Here is a 12,586-nt window from a genome sequence, read left to right as displayed (position 1 = left end):
GGTGGCAGGAAGCCCAAGTGGGTCCTTCTGCCTTGACCCCAGGCAGACTCAGGCAGCCAGGCTGCTTGAGGGTGGGGCTGGCTCCCTAGAGGGCCCTCAGCCCAGGCACAACATTCCGGCCCCAAGCCCAGGCTGGGGAGCATCAGAGCCAGCCTCCCAAGCAGGTGGGAGGCAGGCTCTGAGCTGGGGCAGACAGGCCCTCTGAGAGGGCCTGGGCCGGGCCAGGGAGAGTGACTTCCTGCGTTGCTGGTGGCTGCCCTCCCTGGCAGTGATGGTGCCCAGACCCATGCCCGATCTCCCCTTTCTGTCGTTTTGCATGAACGTGAGGAGCAGCAGTTTTTGTTGATCATTTGGCCCCAAATTGCGTGTAGGATCTGAGGGTGTGGATTTTTAAACAATCTCTTTTCTTTTGGTTTAACGGGGGGTATAGGGACCAACCAGGACCAAGTGCCCGGGGGGCAGGGAATGGTCCGTGCTATACCGCCTGGTCCACATGCATGTGCACGGCTAGGGCTGGGCCTGGTGGCTGGCGGTCGTGGGTGGGGTTGGGGGGGGTCTGTGCTCAGCTGATAACTGCCATGCACTGTACTGCACACGTCCCCAGAGCCTACCGGGACCGTACGCTTTTCAGGGCATTTCTCCCCCTCTAGCCAGGACCTGTCTCCCACCTGCCTGGGTGTGTCTCCTCCAAGGAAGTCCCAGGAGGACTGGGTCCAGGGAGGGTGCGGACCCAGCTCCAGGGGCCCCCTCCCAGCTTGAGCCCTGCCCTCCAAGGTCTGGAGGAGCCCCCATAGGGTCTGGCTGAGTTCCCCACCCTCGCCCTCGTGGTCCCATTCCTTCTCTTCCTCACCCCCAGCTGGGGTTGCTGCCCTGAACGAACCGCGTGTGGGGCCGGCACATCCTAGCAGGCAGCCCCTGGCGCCTGCTGCCTCAGGGATGCTCCAACCACCCTCGTTCTCCAGCAGCGGCCCTGGCTTCCCGCCGCCCCCCAGCCTGCCATGGGGCCCCATCAGCCTGGCCCCACCCCGTGGAGAACCCAAAGTCTTACTGTATATAACTCCAGGTGACATTTCTATATTTATAGCAGTGTTGAAAACCCCACGTTTTACACAGAGAACCACCCTCTCCAACCTCTCTCCCTTCCCCACCCGCAAAAAAGGTTTTCAAAACCCTTTCCAGTTCCTGGGGCAGGCGGAAACGGGCTCACGGATTGTGTGTCGGCTGCAGCAGTGATTCCAGTGAGCAGCTATTGGGGGGGAAACAACATTTAAAAAAAAAAAATCACTTAAAAAAAAGATTTATAAGACAATTATTTAGGATGTTTGTGATTTGCCGACCTTGCTATAGATGCCATGTTACCAATGATTTCCTGTGGTGGGGGCTTGTCATTGTTTACTGTTTTATTTACCAACTTCTGGCCTAGGCATGACAGTGGGCTCCATCCCCCAGCCCTGGCTGGGCCCAGCACCTGTGTTCTGTGTTAGAAAGGTCTTATATATATATATAATTACATATATATATATAAACATGTAACTTGGGGGGGGCCCTGTTCCTTGCACATTTTACAGTTACCTCATTTTTCCCATGTATGTATTTGAGAAAATGCTAATATATAGAGAAAAAAAATGGTTCTTAAAGCTTAAATGTGTGGTTTTTTCCATTCCATTGGATTCACATTGGTTTGTAGCATTTAACATAACTAGTATGTTGTATTATATATGTGTATACCGATTGAAATTTTTAACAGATTTGTACTTTTTTTAAAATGAAAGTTGCTAGTTCTGCTTGACCAAGTAGTGCAATCATTATTTTTTTTAATATTGTTGCTGATTTCAGAGGGATATTCACTAATAAATGTATGATGTATATCAAGTATGGCCCAAGCTGCTCTTGGCTGCCTGTGTTCTTACTGTTTTAATGGGAAGTAGGGCAGGGGGGCATCAGTCTGAGAGTGGGTAGGGGCCTGGGATGAGAGGGGCAGAAAAGATTGTTCTTTGCTTTGGAACCTTAGGGGAAATGATCTGTTGATGGAGAGGGGTCTGCGGATCCAGTCCAGTGATAACTCTGAGCCAGTCTGCTTCACAGGCAAACTAGGTAGGATTCTGTTGGCAACTGACAAGATTCCATCTCACCGGTTTGAGGAAGAGGGCACTTCTAGTCTTGTCATTTACATCCTGGAGGTAGGTTTTGCTTCAGCCTGACTAGATCCGGCTCAGTCTTGTAAGGAACCAAGGTCTCACTTCATGTTACAACTTTGTTCTGCATGGTGCTTCCTGGTAGCTCTAGCTTAGTTTAGTTCAGTCACATCCGACTCTTTGCAACCCCATGGACTGCAGCACGCCAGACTTCCCTGTCCATCACCAACTCCCAGAGCTTGCTCAAACTCATGTCCATTGAGTCGGTGATGCCATCCAACCATCTCATCCTCTGTCGTCCCCTTCTCCTCCTGCCTTCAATCTTTCCCAGCATCAGGGTCTTTTCCAAAGAGTCAGTTCTTCACATCAGGTTGCCAAAGTATTGGAGTTTCAGCTTCAGCATCAGTCCTTCCAATGAATATTGAGGACTGATTTCCTTTAGGATTGGCTGGTTTGATCTTATAGTCCAAGGGACTCTCAAAAGTTTTCTCCAGACTCTCAAGAGTTTGCTCTAGCTCAGTGTCCTAATTTAGCATCATCTCCATGCAAAATTTTTTTTTCTAATTCTCTCTAATCAGAATTATTAGTAATTCTAGTGATTTCTGGTCTGGAGTCTTGTTAGACCAGCAGGTTGTACACCCACTCCTGAACCCTGTGCTACCATTAGGGAGCTAGAATAGCATGACTGGCCCAGCTGTGTTACATACATCCCCACCCATGGGTCCTACTGAACCTACAAGAATTAAGCTGCTCATCCTTGAGCTCAGTGGGGACGAAGGGCCTGAGAGCCACCAAAGGGACCAGACTGGTGAGGTGGAACATTCCTCCTCTCCATGATGGCATGTGGTGTTGCAGGGCTGCCTACTGACTTGTTAATATGTCAGAGCAGCATGGTTGGGAGCAGGAGCGGCCAGCTGGGGACAGGAGACCTTCCTGCTGTGTCTGAGATGTCACCATCTGTGACCTTGGTAAGGGCACTTGTCTTTCAGCCTTTGAATAGTTTGCAAATTAGGGGACAGACTCAGTTGAGTGGTTCCCTAAGTGTTTCAGAAAAAGTCCTATGAAACATAATAGGGTTTGTGCAAAAATTGCCGTGTGATAAAATAAGTTTGGGAAATTCCATGTTGAGAATCAGCTTATATCACAGGGCTTCTCTGCGCCTTGGCTATGCTATTGTAAATCTATAGCAGTGGATATGCACTCTGGGCAGCATTTCCTGTGTTGGGCTTCTTTAGCCACATGCAGGTCCCAGTTGCATTCTTGAGCACACTGGGGCATAGTGAACTAGACCAGTGGTAGAAGCTGAGTTCTCAGTCTGAGCAAATTGTCAGATGGGGAAGTCTCTAAGCTCTTTTTCAGTATTTCAAAAAGCCTGTAGGAAAGAAAAAACCACTGATAATAACAATTGATACAAAAAAAAATGTTTTTGGACAAAACTCAACATTCGTTCTAAATAATAAAACTTGACAAGGTCATCTTTAAAAAGCTATAGCTAACATCACCCTTTATGATGTGAAAGACTACTTGCTTGCCAATCCTGAGATCAGGACAGGCAAGGATATCGGCTTTCATCACTTCTATTCAACATCATACTGGAAGTCTGAGCCAGCACAACAAGGCAAGAAAAAGGAAATGAAATTAGGAATGCAGAAATGGAGTAAAATTAACACTATTTGTAGATGATATGATGAAGATCTATGTAGAAAGTTCCAAAGAATCTACAAGTATCTAGAACTAAATGAGTGTGTCAGGTTTGTCAGGCTGTAAGTAAACAAAAATTAATTGTATTTCCATTTACTAGCAGTGAACACGTGGAACTCGAGAATAAAAACCTGATAATATTATTTACAGTCACTTGAGAGAAAAATGAAATGTATAAATCCAACAAAACATGACTTGTATGTTGAAAACTACAAAACACTGATGAAACAAGGCAAAGACCTACACAAGTAGAGAAACCTGTCGTATTCTTGGATTGGAAGACTCAGCATAGTAAATTGTCACTTCTTCCCAAATTGATCTCTAGGTTTAATGCAATTCCCATTAAAGTCTGGCAGAGCTGGGGTTTTTTTGACATACTGACATGCTTATTTTAAATTTCATATGAAAAAGTCAAGAAACCAGAGTAGCTAAGGCAATTTTTAAAAAGAAGAATGAAATGAGAAGAACCACTCTTCCTGATTTTAAGACTTCCCTGTAGAGACACATTAATCAAGACATTTTATCAGGAGAGGGATAGCCAGACAGATCCATAGGACAGAAAAAAAGAATCCAGAAATAGACCTGCATGCGTACAACCAACTGATTTTTGAACATTCAATGAATAATTTTTTTCAACAAATACTCCTGGAGTAATTTGATATCCATAAGCCAAAATCACTGTGGATGGTACCAATGTCAATTTTCTGGTTTTTTTTTTTTTTTTTTAATTTTCTGGTTTTATACAAGATGTTATTGTTGAGGGAAAGTAAATGTACTTAAGACCTTTTTGTAATGTTTTTGCAGCTTCCTATAAATATATTTATTTCAAAGTTAAAAGGAAATTGGATAAAGATTTGACATTATGAATCAGTGAAATTATATTATCCTTGTGCTACAATTCTATCACTTAAAGTGTGGTCATTCTGGTTGCCTCCTATTAAAAGCTCTGCCTGCCACCAAGTACAACACCTGGCCCATGGTGGCCATTTTGGGGAATGAATTAATTGGCAGTTATTTTACTAACAGTTGGTATAATTGGCAGCATCTTTTCAAGGGTCTCACACTACACAGTGTCCTTGGAAGGAGGAGGCTGGATCTCCCCAGGACTGGATGTTTTCTCACCCTTTTCTGGCTCAGTGTCCTTTGAGCTCAGCCTGTATGCTGACATGTAGAACCTTCAGGGCTCTTCTCTGGGCACAGAGGGTGTAACAGTCTATAGACACTCGATAAAGGCAGTTCAGTTGCCCCTGAGTCCTCAAGGCCTGGTAGGGTTCTTGGGTTGTCATTCAGCAAAACTGGCTGAGTACTTCTGCCCCAAGCCAAATGCTGTTCTAGGCCTTGGGGAGACTCCAGTGAATGAAACTTAAGTTCCTGTCACCAGGAAATAGGCATTCCAGGAGAGACAAACAATTAAAAAAAAACAAAAAACACCGTTTCAAATACAATAAGGGCCATGAAAGAGAATGGGCACCTCTATATAGGACTTTCAGAAGAGGCAACCAATATTGAGATTAATGAGACCTGAGTGTTGAGAAGGAGCTAGTCAGGAGAAGAGCATTCTGGAGGGAAGGAACAGAATGTGCAAAGGCCCAGAGGCAAGAATGAATTTGGGCAGGGTAAAGTTGGAGAGGAGGTAGGGGCCAGCTCCCACAGTGTTTTGTTTGTTCTTCTACACCCTGAGTTGAGGTATTTATTATCTTTGGCTTTTATTTGGAGGACCTAAAGCTCAGAGAGGACTGGGGCTAGGCCCAGGGAGAAAATGGGAGAATCAAGATAGCCTTGTAGTCTCCACTTCTAAATTCTCCAAAGTCAGAGAATATGCTTACGAAAAGCCCAAACAGTGGCCTCTTTGGTCTCTTCCCCTTTTTCCAGGCTCCAGGTGAGCCCTCTCCCACTGCCACCAAAAACTTCCTGGATGAACCGGGAGTGGAAGATTTCTGTCCCTAGGAGGGGTCCTTTCGGGGCTGGCAGCCACAGAAGTTTTGTTTATGTTTCTTTCCCAACATGCCCTGTTTTCACCCCCTTGCTGTCGTTTTTCTCTCACAATCCTTCTTCTATGTTCTTGACTGTAAAACTGTTTATACCTTCCTCATTGGGGCAACTGGGGACTGGCTGAGGCTTGCATAGAGGAGCTGCCATGTGCCCCCTGCCCCCTTGGCCCCTGAATCACACTAAGATGCCTCAGGGGCTTTAAATCCTCTCCTGCTGGTACGCATGCTCCCTTCCCAAAGCCCAGCTTGAATGTCCCCTCCTCAGACCCCTCCCTCAAGCCAGAGCAGGCCACACTCTACTCTGGTTTCCACTGTACACCATGTGAGTGTCTCACCTGTTAAGGAGTCCTGCTGGTTGCTCGTGACTTTGCTTCACCAGACCAAGGACCGTCATATTCGCCACGTTCCCGGGCTCTAACGAAAGAGCAAGGACACAGTAGGCATTGGTGAGGGTTTCTGAGTGGATGACTGAATAAGTGAATAAATGAATGAGCTGCTGTTAGGAAAGATACATGGGAGGTTGACCCCAGTCCCAGCGCCCAGATGATTTTATACAGGCCCTGCTCTCTCCTTTTATGGTCCCAGTGACAGTGAAATTAACTGTTCTCTCTCACATTAGTTTTTGTATGATGATGTACACTCCCTGGCCTCCATTGACGAGCTGGGACACACCATCATCCTCCACCATTATTCTGAGCACAGATGAAGTTTCTGAGAGTGAGGTGCAGGCTGGGAAAGCCATCTGAACAGCAGAGGCTCATGGCTGGCCCATCAGACTCAAGGCCAGCAGGTCGCTGGAGGGGCTGGTGCCAGGGCCCAGATCAGCCAGAAACTAGCCACATCTGTTGAGGATAAAAGGATTTCTTTGCAGTAAATATATAAACATTTTAGGTGATTCTAACCAAAGTATAAGCAGGAAAAAAACCCTGAAGCAAATATGCCAAAATATCCGTGTTAATTATTTTGAGTGGTAGGAATGTGAATGATGGTTATTTTCTTTACACTTTTCTGCACCATTTTAAAAGAAATGGCTCTGCCTCTGCTGTATGGGGCGCAACTAAACACAAAAACCCCAATCTGGTTGTGTTATGCTCCAAAGGCGGGAGTCCTGACATCTGAATGTGCCTTCTACCTGCAACAACCCCCATCCTACAACTGCACTCCACCCTTTCTGAGACCTGGACCCCACCCTTTCTGAGGTCTGGCTTTCCATTCTGGGACCTACCTTGTAGCCTTTCAACACATCAGTTTTTTCCTTAAATTAGCTACAGTGGGTTTCTTGTTGTTGTTTGCTAACTACAGACCTCTTTAAAGGGCTTCCCTGGGCTCAGATGGTAAAGAATCTACCAGCGACGTGGGCGAGACCCAGGTTTGATCCCTGGGTTGGGAAGATCCCCTGGAGGAGGGCATGGAAACCCACTCCATTATTCTTGCCTGAAGAATCCCACGGACAGAGGAGCCTGGCAGGCTACAGGTCCATAGGGTCACAAAGAGTCAGACACAACTGAAGCGACTAACTTTGCTTTTTAATTACAGATCTCTTTAGAAATAGGCACCAGAAGGTAAGAACTACATGAGCAAACCCAGATGTGTGCAGTCCTGTGTGTCTAAAATGGCATACTAGGCCAAATATGACCTTGATCTACTCTCCTGCCAGGACCTGGGTGATAATGAAGCCAGAGTTAAACAGGAGTCATATCAGTATGATTCTGGAAGACTAGAAACAGGTAGGTAGTCAAGTTACTTGCCTTCTTAGCAATTAGAGGACTTTGAAAAATTGACAGCAGGTCGTTGAAAACTTTTCTATCCAATGTGAGTTGTCTTGGTCTGACTTTAGGCAGGCAAATGCCTGGTGTGGAAACAGTCGAGAGATCTGTGTGTGTTACTTAAATGTGATCGTATGGAGGAACAGAGAAAAATGAAATTATGAAGTTCCACCAGGGGCCCTGAGTTGAGGCCCTGACTTCTAGGCTGGGGAGCTGAAAGCCTCTGGATGTTCCCACGTGACCTCTGTTTTCAGAAACCAATGGGCAGCAGTGAGGGAGGTAGACTGGTAACTTTTCATGCCTACTCCCACAGTGTATTCTGGTCTTAATCTCTCCTGGGCCCTCAGTTTGCTGAGACAGGCTTCTAAGTCTTCCTACACTCTGTCTTGCTCTCTAAAACAGACATTTCAAATCTCTCAGTCTAATTAGATCTCTGGCCCCATCACTTTCATCACTCCCCCCAATCTGACAGAGTGAACAGATATCATCACATGGGGACACCCATAACTTGTCTTCAAACCTACATTCTAGAAGTCAGAATGCACTGACTTTTGCTCCCATCCTTCCTCCTAAGGCCAATGCCTCCCACCACTCCCGTGGCATTTTTCTCTATTGTCCCTCCTCTGTGCATTTTCAACCTTTCTCTAAAATCTCTGCTTTTAGCATTTAAACATAACAAAGTCTCCTGCTTTAAATAACCCTTCCTCAGTCCTGGTTCCTCTTTCCCCCCATACTTTCACTGACAAATTCTGTGAGAGCTGCCTACATTTGATCTTCCCACTTCACCTCTTATGCATTACTTCTGTCTCTGACACTATCTTCCCCCACTGAAATAGCACCAGTGACTACCTTTGTTCCTAAATTCAGTTTTTGGAAACTGGTAACTCAGCTGGTAAAGAATCCACCTGCAATGCAGGAGATCCTGGTTTGATTCCTGGGTCAGGAAGATCCCCTGGAGAAGGGAAAAGCTACCCATTCCAGTATTCATGGGTTTCCCTGGTGGTTCAACTGGTAAGGAATCTGCCTGCAATGTGAGAGACCTGGGTTCAATCCCTGGGTTGGGAAGATCCCCTGGAGGAAGGTATGGCAAACCACTCCAGTATTCTTGCCTGGAGAATCTCCATGGACAGAGGAGCCTGTCAGGCTACAGTCCATGGGGTCGCAAAGAGTCAGACATGACTGAGTGACTAAGCACACATAAGCACATTCTCAATTTCTTACTCTCCTTGACCCTCCATATTTAATCAACCTCCTAGTCTTGGCCAGTTTTTCTCCTAAATAGTGCTCAGTCCCTCATTAGCCTCTCTCCATCCCTTCTGTTCAGTTCAGTCGCTCAATCATGTCTGACTCTTTGTGACCCCATGGACTGCAGCACGCCAGGCTTCCCTGTCCATCACCAACTCCCAGAGCTTGCTCAAACTCATGTCCATCGAGTCGGTGATGCCATCCAACCATCTCATCCTCTGTCGTCCCCTTCTCCTCCTGCCTTCAATCTTTCCCAGCATCAGGGTCTTTTCCAGTGAGTCACTTCTTCGCATGAGGTGGCCAAAGTATTGGAGTTTCAGCTTCACCATCAGTTCTTCCAATGAATATTCAGGACTGATTTCCTTTAGGATTAAGTGGTTTATCTCCTTGCAGTCCAAGAGACTCTCAAGAGTCTTCTCCAACACCACAGTTCAAAAGCATCAATTCTTCGGTTCTCACCATCCCTAGGCCACTCCCAATACACAACTCCATCATGTCACTTCTTATTTGCCCTCTCCCATCCAGTCTCCCCACAGTGAGAAAATCAACTTTCTAAAATCCTAATCCAACATGCCTCCCTTGTTTAAAGCTCTCAATGGCTTTCAGGATAAAGTGTGAATTCTTTAACCTCTTCACATATTCTGACACCCAACCTGTGGGAATGGAAACAAGGCAACAATTACTCTGTGTCAAATATCAACTGGGCGACTTCTACATTCCAAAAGGTTTTGTAAGAGGCCAATGAAAGTGGTAATTAAGAGGTCATGGGGGGACTTCCCTGGTGGTCCAGTGGCTAAGACTCCAGGCTCTCAATGCAGGGGGCCTACGTTTGATTCCTGGTCAGGGACCTAGATCCCACATGCCACAACTAAGACCTGGCACTGCCAAATTAAATAAATTAAAAAAAAGAGGTCATGGGTGACCATAAGAGATGGTAAGTGGAGATGAAAGTATAATTAACAGGAGGTTAAGGAAGAAGCAGGGGCTGGTTGTGCAAACTATCTTGGAAGGGAAGGAGACAGGGCGGTGATTTATGGGTAAAGCAAGGTTTTACCTTTTAAGATTTTGTAAGGGAGGAGATGCCAAATAGTTTGTGGTAGAAGATAAAGCAATCCAAGCAATTGAAAAGGGAATAGTTTTTGGTAAAGATCTGGTAATCATAACACAGATGGTGTCTGATAAGAGTATAAAATAACTTTTCTGGACTACAATTTAGAGATAACACAAACATTTTAAAAAGTAAAAATTTCCATTCCTTTTTGACTCATTAATGTCACTACTAGAATTTTTTTCCCTGAGAAAATAAACATGGACATGCATATTTAGCTATAGGAATGTTCATCAATTTATTATCTAGAAAAGCAAACAAAAAGTTTAACAACCTAAATGTCATAAGAGGCTTTTGATCAATATGTGGTACATCTATTCAGGGAAATGCTGCATAGCCATTAAAAAAGATATAGAAGAGTGTGTGAAATAGAGATAATTCAATATTTATAATATTACCCCATTTCTGTATTAAAAATGCTTTTATATGCAATGAAAAGTCTGGGAAGATACACATCACATTATTAACAATGGACATCTCTGGACAGTGTGGTTATAATAATTTTTTTTGCTTCTTTGAACTTCCTTAAATTCCCATCATGAAAACAACTTATAAAATTATACAATCATACATGCATGCATGCTCAGTTGAGTCCGACTCTTGCGACTCCAAGGACTATAGCTCACCAGGCTCCTCTGTCCATGGGATTTTCCCAGAAGGAATACAGGAGTGGATTGCCATTTCCTCTCCCAGGGGATCTTCCCAACCTGGGGATCAAACCCGTGTCTCCTGCATCTCCTGTATTGTCAGGCAGGTTCTTTACCACTGAACCACCTGGGAAGCCCATACACACATACATGGTGAATCCATTTATACAAAGTTTAAGAACAGGCAAAACTTCTATGGTGAAAAAGTCAGAATAGTTACCTCTGAGAGGCCATTGACTGGGAAGACACACAAGGATAAACTTTCTTGGGGGGAGGAGGTATTCTGCACCTTGGTGTTGGTGTACACTTAGGTAAAACTGTATCAAGCTGTGGATTTATGAGCTGGACATTTTACTGTGTTAATTGTATCTTTTTTGAGAGAAAATACACCCACAAGACAGAAGAGAAACAGGAAGCAGGTGACAAAACACAGAACAATTTTGAGGTGAAAAAGGAAGATGAGGAAGTTCTGTGACAAGACCTCATTTTTCTCAGGAAGTAAGATGTTGCAGCAGGCTTGAGAGTGAGTAGGATGCACATGGGCTTGGATTTGAGAAAGGGGGCACAGTGATGCAGTGCCAGTGGGGGTACAAATGGGTGAATTTCCCTGAGCTGGATCAAAGGAGTGGGCACCAACCCCTAGGGCTCCTCAACTCACTGTGATACATGCTAGGATTCTGCAGCTGAAGGAGCAAGAGGAGGGAAATCAAACAGTTGAGTTAACTTTGGGAATTGTGACAGTCAGTACTGGCTTGTAGTGGAGAGAGACGTGAAGAACAGTAACGGCTATGGTGTGGAAGGTCGGTTCTTAAGTCCTGAGGGTGAGGCAGTTCTGAGTGAAGGCCACACTCAAAGCCTAGGACTGCTGGCATAGGAGGGAGAAAGCAACCACTCAACTTTCTGCCCATGTACCCAGTGCCAAGCACTTCACAGATACCAGTTCCTTTAAATGGCATCTGGAGGCACTGTACTGGCAGTACAGTGTTTAGGACTCGGCGTTTTCATTGCCAGGGGCTGGGATGGTTCAGGAACTAAGATCCTGCAAAATGGCACCTGGACTTTGCAAGGATCCTGCTGTGAGGTTTATGTATGAGGAAACTTGCCAGCAGGAAGCAGTTTCAAATCCAGATTTGACTCCGAAGCTGCTTCCCGCAATACTACGCTGCCACACAAGGTAAATACTATGCTCCACACAAGTGGAGCTGGAATTTTAGGGAATCCACATATACAGGTGTTGAGTCACCCAGGTTGCTGGTGGAAAAAGTATCAGTTGCCAACATCTGGAGAATGGCCAGTAGCAACCAGAACAGGATATAGTAGTCCAAGCACATAGTATGTGCTTTGGGAGCTTGCCTTGGAGGACAGACAGCACATCCAAGTGGCAGAAGAGGCAAGAGGAAGGAACTCTGGGGGCCCAAGGCTTGTGGCTCTATCAAGGCAAAAGCACACATGGAGTCCTAACAGCAGTGATAGAAGTGTGTCAAGAAAAAAAATGTCAGGCACTATCTGCCCATAAGCAAAATCTCAACCGCTCCCCTATTTCTCTCCTTCCTTGATCTGCATGGGGATGAATTGCTAGCAGTGCGCCAGCTACAAACTGGAAAACAGTTAACAGGAGCTTTTACCCAACACTTACTGTGTGCCAGGCACTCTGCAGCAGCAATTTATTGAATCTTCATGGAAACGCTACATCTAGACCTATCTTACAGATGACACTGAAGCCTAGGGAGTTGAGGTTAGTTGGCCAAAATCACAGCCACAGCCAGGATTTGCGACCAGATGTACCTGGCATCAGTCTACATCTTCCTTGACTATTAATAGATGAAACAAATCTTATATGTCAGCAATCAAGCAAATCTTGTGAACAATCAACTGTAAAGTATTCATTTTTAGGGGATTCTGACCTAAGGTGAATAAACTATTATTGCAGACTTACTAGACTGAGAAGACATTCTAGTTTGCACTTAAGATGTGGGTTAAAAAATACATATAT

The sequence above is a fragment of the Giraffa tippelskirchi genome, chromosome 6 (assembly GCF_054371585.1).
Source record: "Giraffa tippelskirchi isolate mGirTip1 chromosome 6, T2T-mGirTip1v1.2.pri, whole genome shotgun sequence".
In the NCBI taxonomy this organism is placed as follows: Eukaryota; Metazoa; Chordata; class Mammalia; order Artiodactyla; family Giraffidae; genus Giraffa; species Giraffa tippelskirchi.
Note: the sequence above shows the minus strand (reverse complement) of the source record.